General features: G+C 34.0%; 1 long non-coding RNA gene across 1 annotated transcript in view; it reads left to right on the top strand.

The window, feature by feature from the left end:
• LOC119569464 overlaps positions 1–1,692 on the top strand; it is a 3,406-nt gene extending 1,714 nt beyond the window's left edge. The window contains exon 2 of the long non-coding RNA XR_005228261.1: positions 1–1,692. This exon is cut by the window's left edge and continues 665 nt beyond it. This is a non-coding gene — a long non-coding RNA (uncharacterized LOC119569464).
• Positions 1,693–12,500: the final 10,808 nt, after the last annotated feature.

Genomic DNA, 12,500 nt, shown 5'->3' with positions numbered 1-12,500 from the left:
AATGATGAAATAAGGACTTACAAATGTCATTATCTAACATGATGGCATATGTCATGATCGCAAAATTGCTTTTTGAGGTATTTGCGTCAAAAAATAACTTTGACTTTAGTCAGTGCATATACACTACTGACCAAAATTAACACGCCACTCTCACACTATCAGCTCAGTTCAAAATCATATTCATATTCAATTCAAAATCAATTCATATAAACAGCTTCACTGTTTATATGAATTTTTCTTGAATCACTGAATAAAATAAATATAAATATAAAATAAATAAAATCCAATAAAAATCATTGAAAGTTTCATGTAGATTACCAAGGAAAAGGTTTTGTTAAAAATTCCCTCTTTTGTCTAGCCTTGCTTTGATTATGGTTTCTTTTACTTTGGTACTTCAAACAATCTGTACTTGACTAATTTATTGCAATTTTCATCAGATTTTCACCTGTTTTACAAAGAGTTCTTTAAATATTTTGGTGAGTAAATTATTTTTTAGGCAAATTCATTTTGAAATGTGACTTTAAGATGTTTTTGGAATCTAATTATCCACTTATCATTGAAAAACAGTATTTGATTACTTAGGCCCAATTTATGTATGGGCCCAGTTCCTAGGCTGAGTATAGAAGATAGGATGAGAGTTGTTGTTATCCACAAAGAAGGCAGCAATAAAATTACTGAAAGTATGACAGTAGCAAGTCTACTGTGCAGGAGATAGTTAAGAAGCACAAAGAAACAGGAACAGGGAGGTCAAGAAGAATTTTGACATTGACTTGAATGGTTGGACAATGAGGAGAAGACTTCTGGAGAGTGGTTTCAGGTATTGTAAGACCAAGAAGATGCCAGAGGTTTCATCTGGGAAGAAGCCCTGATGAGAGCAGATTTTGCTTAATAAGCGATAGGCCTGTATCGGGCAGAATAAGAAAAGGAGAGGAATACCTTCCTGTATTCCTGAATCTCACAGGTAGGCATGGTGGTGGTAGTATCATGGTCAGGGACTGTACTACTAGCAAAGGTGTTGACTGATTGTACAGAATCAATGGAACAGTTAACAGAGAGTATTACTACTGTGCAGTTCCATCTCTAATCCATTATTTTGAGGATAGTGAAGCAGTATTCCAGCAGGACAGTGCTCCCTGCCACACTGCAAAGATTAAGACCTGGGTGGCCAAAAATAAGGTGACAGTTTTGGAATGGCATGGTAATATTCCTGATATGAACCCTATTGAGCATTTTTGGGACTATATTGCAAAGAAAATTGAATCTGCAGTGTTTAAAAACAATGGGAGAAGGTAAACAAAGAATGGCATAACATTCATATTGAATATATAACTAAGTTGTATGAGAGTAAGAATGAAGAATCAATGCAATAATAAAGGCAGAAGGATGATCTACCAGATATTAGAGCTATTTCTTTATGTAAAAGATGTAAAAATAAGATATAAGTGTTCTAAATGACAAATTTAATCATTTATTGTAAGTCTGTGGCTATAAATTCATCAGTGACTCTAAAAATATGTGATTTTCTTAAATAAAACCAAGAAAAATGCTTTCCCAGGAAGGGTGGCGTATTAATTTTAGCCATTAGTGTAACTCTTCAATACCAGAACATTATTTTGCGTGGATAAGGGAAATATATGTGGTACATAATTAGTCATTATGTTTTTCAATTAGGAAATAAACTGTGAAAGAAAACTAAGTGTGTTGATTATACCCAGTACTTTTAAGAATACATAGAATTAATGGTATTACCATATACATAAGCAAGGATACCTCATATGACATGAGTAACACAACATTTTCATTGATATAGGAAAAGGAATGTAAAATATCCAGGGTCCAAAAATCTTATCATCGAAGTTAATATATATATATATAAAAAATGAAGAGTTCCATCAATGCCACTAATGGTATACTGTATCAATTACTAAAGTCAGAACTTAAATTATTATGTTCAAGGTGGTAAATAACATACATGTAAATTACTGAAAGGGATTTTCTAAATGAAGGATTGCCAATAGAGGAGACAAGTATTTTTACATGAAATCGAGTATTAGAGAGGTACAGTTGATTTATTTTTCAGCTCAAAACTGACATGCATGCCATGCCCACTTTGAGTGTACTTTATTGTTTGTTCTTACACATAGATAGCTCCACTTGTACTAAGTCATCAATGAGCCAATTTTGAGTACTACTCCTTTCACCTGTTTACCCTTTTCCTTGATTTTTTATAATATTTTATGTTATCTTGTATTGCCAATACTTATGTCAATAACATTATAGTAATGTCTATGATAAAAATAACACCATCGATATTGATAGCTTTATTAAAAAACGTTTTTCCTGGAAATTCAAGGAAAGGTGAAACATTGAGTTAAATGTCTAAATAATTGTATATAAACTCAAACTCATTTTTACTGTTCATCAAAAATTTATAGGCATTTTCTTGTTGATGAACCTCCAAAAGCATAAAAAAAATTGAGGTAGTCTTTTACCTACAAAAATTCACATAAGCACTTTGAAAAAACAAATATAACTAAAGATGAGAGTTGTTATCAAAAAGAGTCATGATAACAATGGCAATAGCAGATTAGAATGGTAACTGAAATGAAAGAAATCAAAACCAATTATTTATGAATATGTAGAGTAATAAGTATTTAAATGGTTTGTCTTAGAAACTGAACCATGTCAAGGAAGCTTTTACCAAATTAAACGCCGGATTGGAGAGGTAAGGTAACTATAAAGTAGATGGTAATGTTACACATACACGATCATGAAATAATACTACAAGGAAATTAAATTATTTCCTTTATGACAAAACCAGTAAGAATGAATTTAAATATGCTCCAGTTATGGCAAAAAAAAAGGATGTGTTATATTATTAAGTCCAATAGGGGTTCCACTTGCCTGCAAAGAATCCCTGCTAATAATCATGATCTATAGAATCTTAACTAAAGTTTTTCAACAAGAAATGTGCAAGAAGTTTTGTATTTTTAAACGTTAATGTCAGCTGGTTAATTTGATTACAGTTGAATAATGAAACATTGAAAGACCCAGGATTAAAAAGTGAATTAGTTCAGTAAATAAACAAAACTGAAGACTTGGTCTTCTTCCCATGAATCCAAATATACTGATACCAATAGTGATTTTAAGTTTAGAAAAAAACAAGTTAAGCTTTATTCATCCCTTCCTATGGAAAAAAAACATGATAAAGGAATAAATACATCTTGGGAGCTAATAGGTGGCCATTTCTGAAACTTGAATATTTTTATTGACTAAAATTTATTGGGGATTCCTGACCAGATGCATTTTCACTCCAAGTCAAAAGATTAGAGAGAGGATTATTAGTAATGGCAGACAAAGATCTAGAAAGATACAAAAGTTCTCCATAAATGAACAGAGAGCTCTATGCATCATTATCAGTGAATCTAAAAATAATGCACAGCAGGAGATAGTTAAAGAGAAAGTTCTTTTTATGAACTGTAGTCCCTAGTATGGAGCTATGAACCCAATGATAAGGTTAAACCATAGAGGGTGATGATGTCAACAGTAATGACTGCTTTTTATCTGAAGTGATAGAAGGCAGTAAGAGATAGAGTGACCAAACACCACAAGATAATGGTAACCAAAATTATAGAATGTTCTCAATAGATTTTTTTTTTTTTTTTTTTTTTTTTTTTTTTTTTTCTTTTTCTTTTTTTTTTTTCTTTTTTTTTACTCAGGTCTTTGTAATTATGAAACCATGATTAATTTTTCATCAGTTTTAAGTAATTACGTTTAAAAAAAATATATATATATATATATAAACAGATATTGTGCTGGTAAACCCTCACCACAATATATAATAGTAAAATAGGTATAGGGAGTAATTTGTGACTTTAGAAATACTTCATAGTTAGGCTCATTGTGCAGAGACAAGCTTTATCTGAGCATTGCTTATGACATAATTAAAAACTTTATTTATTCATTTATTCATTCTCTTTTTTCGTTATTGGAGCAGAGATGCATTCAAGAAATTGCTGGTAGTTAGGTGAATAAAAAAATGTCAAAATAAAATTGTTGTATTAAAAATGATTATCATCACCTGTCAACATTAATCATCAACGAATCAGATATATTTGCCTAAGTAATAAAAAAGGGATTGAGTGAGTGAGTATTTACCAAAATGAGTTCATTCTCTGTATTGCTCCTAATGTGAAACTGTATCACTAATCTTGTTTACACATCTGTTATACAGTTGATATGATAATTACACCAAAAAGTCAGTTTTCCTAGTTGAAGAAATCTAAAACATAGACTTATTCTATGCATAAAACCTCCATGTCTGTATTTGCATCATTCTGCAATTCTATCATTGAAATACATTTGGTAAGAGATAATGACATAATACAAGTGAACAGTAATTGAAGGAAATAACTTTGTTAAAAATGTTACTTGCAAATATTCCATCAATGGATTGGGTTTCTGAGTAAATGAACAATTTTTCCAGTGGATAAAAGTGAATGAGTACTGATCTAGCATTTGAGAGTTTGAGCCTGTTTGGTGTTAAATGATTGGGAACTGAACTATTCATATCACGCAAGGGAGTTGGCAACCGACTAGTAGGTCAAAGTTCTGTGTCATGCAATATCTGTCAACCTTATCTTATCTGAAGTCAAATTGATCGCATCTCAAGTGTATTTAGAACACATGTTTCTCAAAGTCCATATAGTGGATATAGGACACCTTGATTTGAATTTGCCTCATCTATATAACAAAAATAATGAAGGATACAAAACAAAAAAAAGAGAAGGGGAGCATCCTGGGAGTCATCTTTAGGCTGTTTGATGAAACAAACTGCTAATAAGACATAGTTAGACAGGATTTCATTTTTTTGCAATGAAAGGAGAGGGCACAGCTGGAGCATGTCTTCATGGTTTACCTAAGCATGAATGGTTTTGAATTGCAACTTTGATTTACAGGATCTTGAGCCTTGTCATCTCTAGTTAGATAAAAGCATCTGCTCATCCTGATATGGGATCCTGATACTTCTTACATAACTATTTTTATTTGTTAAGGCTTTAAAGTCTTCCGAGTTCCATAAATTGTACATTCTTTAATCAATTTTGTATGCCTGCAGAACTAATGGTGTACTTATACTAATTATATAATTAGTGCTCATTAGTAAAGGTAGCTGCACTATCAGTATCCTGGAAGTCTCTGATGATAATTACAACGGACTTGAATATTTTACAACTTGCTGATATTGCTTGTGATAATTCAGTCCTTCAGAGCAACTTTTTTTTTTTTAATTGCCAGCTTTGGTATTCTCCTTCCAGAATGGAGTCAGGAAACTGGTGAACTGTTTTTTTTGTTTTTTTTTGTAAATATGCCATGATCCTCTGTTCTACGCAACCATCATATTTCTCATACTCAATCTCCTATTCAATCTAAACTGTTTTCTTCAGCCATATTAATCTGTGGTCTCATCAAGTAAGAGTAGTGGCCAGGAGTCCTTAGCAGCATTGCCATCCACTTCCCAGTATGTGACCCTACTATATATATATGTGTATATGTATATATATATATATATATATATATATATATATATATATATATATATGTACATATATATATACATATAATATAATATATATAATACATATATATAATATAATATATATACACACACACACACACACACACACACACACACACACCACACACACACACACCACACATACACACACACACACACACATACAAACACACACACACACACACACACACAATATATATATATATATATATATATATATATATATATATAAATATATATATATATATATATATATATATATATATATATATATATGCATATATATAAATGCATGTATAATATGTGTGTGTGTGTGTGTGTGTGTTAAAAGCAGACGCTAGATAAAGATGACTTTATAATTTTGAACACAAGGACAATGAGAGGGCGCAGTAATAAGTTGATAGTTAAAAATGACGATAGTGATGTCAAATGTTCACATGGTATGTTGTGTGTGCCAAAAATGTTATATCAGACGCGGCCATTTAAGCAAAGCTCTTTGAAACAAGGTAAAAACTCGCGTGTGCCATGTTAAGGATCTATTAATCATATTCTGACTATTACTATTGTTATTATCATTTTTGTTGATATTATTGTTGCTTTTATAATTTTTATTACTCTCATTCTTCGAGGCAAATACAATGGACTGATGTAGTTAGACCGCCAGTCTATGCACAGATAGAAAAGGGAGAGGGAAGATATAAGGGAAAATGGGAGAGGAGTAAATTTTACGAAGATTCAGGAGTCAGAAGGTTCGGCAGAACAGAAAAGGGAAAGGCAGAGGATAAAGGGAGAGAGGAAGAGGAGGCTGACAGGCGGGGCTCTGAGAGAAAAAGGGATGGGGAGGGAGGGAGGAAAAAAACAAAAAAACGAAGGAGGTAGTGGAGGTTAAGGAGGAAGAAGTGGGATGGGAGGAGTGACTTTAAGGGAGGTTTAGGGAGTGAAAGGGGATTGCAAAACGAAAGGGAAATGGAAAGAGGAGGCGAGAGACAGAAAGAGGGGGGGGGGGAGAGAAATACCTCTTTTTTTTTGTATCGTGGAATTTCCACGTGTCGCTTTAGTATACATTATAATTTCCTCAATTTCTCTCTCTCTCTCTCTCTCTCTCTCTCTCTCTCTCTCTCTCTCTCTCTCTCTCTCTCTCTCTCTCTCTCTCTCTCTCTCTCTCTCTCTCTCTCTCTCTCCCTCTCTCTCTCTCTCTCTCTCTCTCTCCAAGGGCTGAATGTGGATGGGAGGAGTGAATTTAAGGAATATCTGGGAAGAAAACGGGTTTCTGAGCGATAAAGAGGGAGAGAGAAGGCGAGAGGTAGAAAAAGTATAGTACGTTTTTTTCTATTCAGTGGAATTTCCTCGGGTCGCCATAGTACATGTATAAAATTCTCTCTCTCTCTCTCTCTCTCTCTCTCTCTCTCTCTCTCTCTCTCTCTCTCTCTCTCTCTCTCTCTCTCTCTCTCACACACACACACACACACACACACACACACACACACACACACACACACACACACACACACAGATATATACACGTACATACGTATATATGTGTGTATATATATATGTACAATACAGATATTTCCCTCTGCCTTTCCCTCTTGCATTATCGTTTTCGCACACTTCTCCTGCTCCCCTTCCCATTCTCCTTTACTTCTCCTCCAGCCCCTTCTTCTTCATCTTACCGGTCCACCTCCTCCCTCCCCTTTCCTTTCTCTCTCGGACCAGTTTCTTGCTCCTTATCCCTCATCTCTTGCTGACCTGCATTCATATCCCGCACTGCCAGGGGATGGTAACCCCAGCCATTCCTTGCACACAAGTGGGTCATTTAGAAGCAAAGCTAATCAGACAGCCTATCACACCGAACATATTAGCCTTTGTGATAAATGGAATAAACAAAATTATTATTATTTGGCCCTTTCATCTCTCACATAGTCTTTCCATCCCTCCCTCTCCGTCTGTCTCCCTCTGCTCTACGACATCCTCCCTCACTGTTAAGTACTTTCATGTTTTATGATCATTTTTTTAAATTATTATTGTTGATATTATTTTGGTATTATTTTTTTCAAGGTCCAATCTTGCTATTTATTTAGCATCTATCGCTACATGAATGCCATGCGCTCTAACTGCTAAGCATCGCATCTTTCGATATATAGCTATGTCTAAATTAGTTCTTATTCGCACAAACAAACACCCCTCCTTGGTTATCCCTCCGTCTGGGATATCTCGTTAACCTCCGCTCGCTTTCTGTTAGTGATGAAATACAATAAATATATTAAGAATGCTAATTACATTCGTATTATTTTGTATAGTATTTCAATAATAAGAATGTGTATATCATTTACATGGCTCCCCTAAATTGTAAGAGCAATTCACATAACATTTTAATCATCTTAAACCTAATGTATATCCTATACATTTGACGATTAAAATACAACACACAACAATATGAATGCAAATACCAATTACTGTGTAAGTAATTTCCGGTTCATAATTTTTAAAATGTCCCTTGTGATCTAAAAAATTGAAACATAATATACTTCCACATAATTATATTTTTGTCTGGTTGTTGTTTTCGTCTTACAGTAAAAGTAGGTTCAAGCAGAGGGAACTTCAATGGAACTTTGATCGGCAGTGTGTATTTCCACCAGGGTTGGGTCCAAGTACAGGCGAGTGTACTTAAGTCCTAGTATCTGGATATATTTCAAGTGCAAGTACAGACACTTTGCTATGTACTGAAGTCCAAGGCCAAGCAGATGTCATTGTACTCAAATAATTTATGTAAAGAAAAGCCTGCCACTGATTCGTAACAGCACGAAAGTCTACTGTGCAAATACTACATAATTAGGCTCGTTTATCCTTAATTACACTACAATATCATAACACTCAATGTACGTATTTTGCCAATCATCATAAAGTTCGCTAGAATATATATACTGCACAATTTATAACATTTGATTAAATATAATGTCTTGTTTGTACTTCATTGTAGGTTATTTGTAATTTTCAAGTGTTTTAGGTCTAAGTACAAGAGCATGAAGAATTGTACTTGTCCGAGTACATACACAGGTACATGTGATTAAACCTAATCCTGATTTCCACAAGGAAAAATATGTTTTTGTTAGAGAGAGAGAGAGAGAGAGAGAGAGAGAGAGAGAGAGAGAGAGAGAGAGAGAGAGAGAGAGAGAGAGAGAAAGAGAGAGAGAGAGAGAGAGAGAGAGTGTGTGTGTGTGTGTGTGTGTGTGTGTGTGTGTGTGTGTGTGTGTGTGTGTGTGTGTGTGTGTGTGTGTGTGTGTGTGTGTGTGTGTGTGTGTGTTGGAGCTTCGAGTCACAGTAACAAGTAGTGAGAGTCATGTGACCTTGCAGATTCACTCGTGATATCACAGAATCTTTTGTACTGAATGCTCTGTCACACTTGCAAATAAATAAGTAGATTATGTTGGGGGACATCAAACTTAACATGGACTCTGTTATTGTGTAAAAAGGTTCACAAGACATCTTTTCGCTTATTTTCTCATAATGTTTACTATTACCATGGGGTCACTAGAAAACATATTATTTCACTATACTAATTACTGTTCAACTGACTATACTAATCACTATACTGATGAATATTCAACAGGTTGTACTAATCCCTATTACTATTCAACTAGCTAAGGTGGACGAGAAAATGGATGAAAGTAATCTACGGATCCACCAATTAATAGACAGGTGTTAGAAGATTTTGCCCAAAATCGACTACATAATAGGAGAATTCTGGCTTACGAGTTCCCATTTCTGATTTTTTAAAAACGTAACAAATAAATGTCTTAAAGTTATTGATTCCGTATTTAAACTGCATTCTCTCTACCCTTCTCCCTCTCGTCCAATTCATTTTTTTTCATACTGACAGCACACAACTCTGGATTTAGGGAGTAATTAATAACCGTTAGTAAATGTTTAAAGATATATGCAAGAGTCGTATAATTGCAGAATTGTCATATTATAGAAAATAAACAGATGACCAGCAAAAAGGGGAGCTATTATTGTGTTAGAATAATCAAAGATGGTTATTAGTATAAGGATACTTTATTTCATGTATCTACCTCATTACCTAAGGTGAAATTCTATTTTATTCAGTTACTCATACAAGAGTAATGTAAACAACCCTCTGTAGTGCCACGTAGATCCTCCTCAATACATTGAGTTAAGCGCAGCAACTCTGTATTTTACTGATCCCCACAACGAGTCATATATGCATTGGCCAGTCAAACTTGCTTATTACACGCAGAGAAGATGAGTTCTTCTGACATATCAATATATTGACTTCATATCACTAGGAATGAGCATGATTAAAAGTCCAGGAGCAGGCTATCGGCCAGTGTTTAAAATTGGTACCCTCCACTACCTCCTTGTGTCTTGCCGAACCTTAATTTTGGATTTTTATGTGTGCCTTTATTTCGTTGGTGTTACAAGTGATGTTTGATGCTGCTTCTATGTTCTTTGTATATATCAGTCCTATTAGTGACATTTTTACTCCTTTTAGGTCGTTGATTTTATGAAACAGATTGTCTATGTAATTTGTTGGTCAAGCATAATGTTGGTCTATATGAAGACAAAAAAAAAAAATTGTCATGTTTCCGGTACTGTTTTAAACTGTAACTTGAGCAGTATATGTTGTACAATATACGTAAACAGAATATCAACTGCAGATATAATTTACGACAAGTCAACAAAACGAGTTGAGGCCAGTGATCTGCACAATTCAGCAGCAGTTGAAGATAAAGTTTGTTCCTAGCGACAAACACCCCCGTTTCGAACTCTGAGACATTGTTGTTTTCTTCGCCAACGAGAGCCCTCATTTCTCGTCGAAAGGTTATCCTCTCTTCTCCACAAGAAGGGTATTTGCCAAAGATTAGAACAGAAACATAGGGCCTGGTGGAGGGGTTGAAGTGCGAAAAAACACTTGAAGAGTAGCTGTCATTAGAAGTCTTTTTTTTAAGGAGCAGCAACGAGGATCCATCGTTGCATGGCGAACAGGAGGGCTGGAGGTAGTTCGCTTCGCCTCGCAGACCGTTTGTAAACAACCATAATGGCCGTCAACATAAAGCCTCAAAAGTAAATCTGTCTGAACTGCAACATGTATTTCTTTTTGCCTTTCTATTTCTGTTGGTCATTATTGTGTTTGTGTGATATGGAAGTGTCGTACATTGGTTTGGAGCCCCTTATTAGTCTCAGTTAGAAAGGCAATTCACCTCTCTCGCAACAAGCCACCATGGCAAGGGCAGTTTGTTTACGATAATTAGCAGCAAAACTCCTTCACCCTGAGCGGTTCGGGCCACGGCGAAGCGCACCGTGCAGGAAAGCTCAACTGAACGCGGGGCATGATAAGGGGAAAATAGACGGTTAGATTTTTTTCCTCTGCCAATTTGAAGGAGTAATAAATGCAAGAGGCAATATGTAGTTATTTAAGCTTCAGGTGAAGTTGATTTACTTAGAATTTTATCACTTTCTCCAAACTATATTTTCGAAAACACTACTTTACGACATAAATTAGATGAACCACATATTTGCAAGGTCACTAAAACATCTTATAGACCTTGTAAAATGCGAACCTGTAGTGCAGACTGCATGCAAAATATGTACACTTTGGCGTCTGAATCCAAATTCTGAATCAACAGTTATTTATTTGCATCCAGGTGTGAGCGACCGAATTACCCACATCATGAAAATGTTGATTGGCAGTATTAAACGTGGGAAGTGTATGGATGAAGCCAGGATAAAACTTAACAACTGACTTAAAATGTGTCGACCAAGCCTTGCATTCAGAATTAGTTACATGCAATAGTATGTTAACACTTTTCAATAAATGAAATTAATTCCAATCGGCTGACTGTTAAATTCCATTTAAACGTGTAAACAAATAGACTATCTCTATTTCTATCTCAATATCTCTTTCTCCATCTCTCTCTCTCTCTCTCTCTCTCTCTCTCTCTCTCTCTCTATATATATATATATATATATATATATATATATATATATGTATGTATATTAAAAATATATACACTATATACATATATATATATATATATATATATATATATATATATATATATATATATATATATATATGTGTGTGTGTGTGTGTGTGTGTGTGTGTGTGTGTGTGTGTGTGTGTGTGTGTGTGTGTGTGTGTGTACATATATATATACACATACTGTATATCTGTATATATATATTTTATGTATACTGTATATACATGTATATATATATGTATATATATACACACATATATATATATATATATATATATATATATATATATATATATATATATATATATATATATTAGTGTGTGTGTGTGTGTGAGTGTGTGTGTGTGTGTGTGTGTGTGTGTGTGTGTGTGTGTGTGTTTAACTTGCATTATTATAACATTATATATCTAATTTTCTTTATATATGTGAAACATTATGCCTTTTTTTTTAACATATATTAAGGCACTGTGGAATTTTGTCAAGGACCGCAGACTAGACAACGATTTTTTTAGGTGAGTTTATAGTGTTAAGATCAATGTCTGTGTGAGAAGAGATGTCATTCATGCCATGCAAAAGTATAATACTACTACAGTTGTTATTATTATTACTATTTTGATTATGATTCGTACTATTACTATCATCATCATAATCATCACCATTATTATTATTATTATTATCATTGCCATTACCATTATTATTATTACTATTATTATTACCATCATTATTATTATCATTATTATTTTCATTTTCATTATTATTAGGTGATGCAAGAGGAAATGCAAAAGCCCGAGGATAATAAAAGGGTAAATAGACAGATAATAACAGTAGGAAAAGACATGTAGAAATTAGTCAGATACTGTATCATTCTTCAGAAATGCAAGGACCAGGCTGGCGAAGAAGGTAAAAATGACATCCAATTAAGC

The sequence above is a fragment of the Penaeus monodon genome, chromosome 4 (genome assembly GCF_015228065.2).
Source record: "Penaeus monodon isolate SGIC_2016 chromosome 4, NSTDA_Pmon_1, whole genome shotgun sequence".
Lineage (NCBI taxonomy): Eukaryota > Metazoa > Arthropoda > Malacostraca > Decapoda > Penaeidae > Penaeus > Penaeus monodon.
Note: the sequence above shows the minus strand (reverse complement) of the source record. Positions and strands in the feature narration are given on the sequence as shown.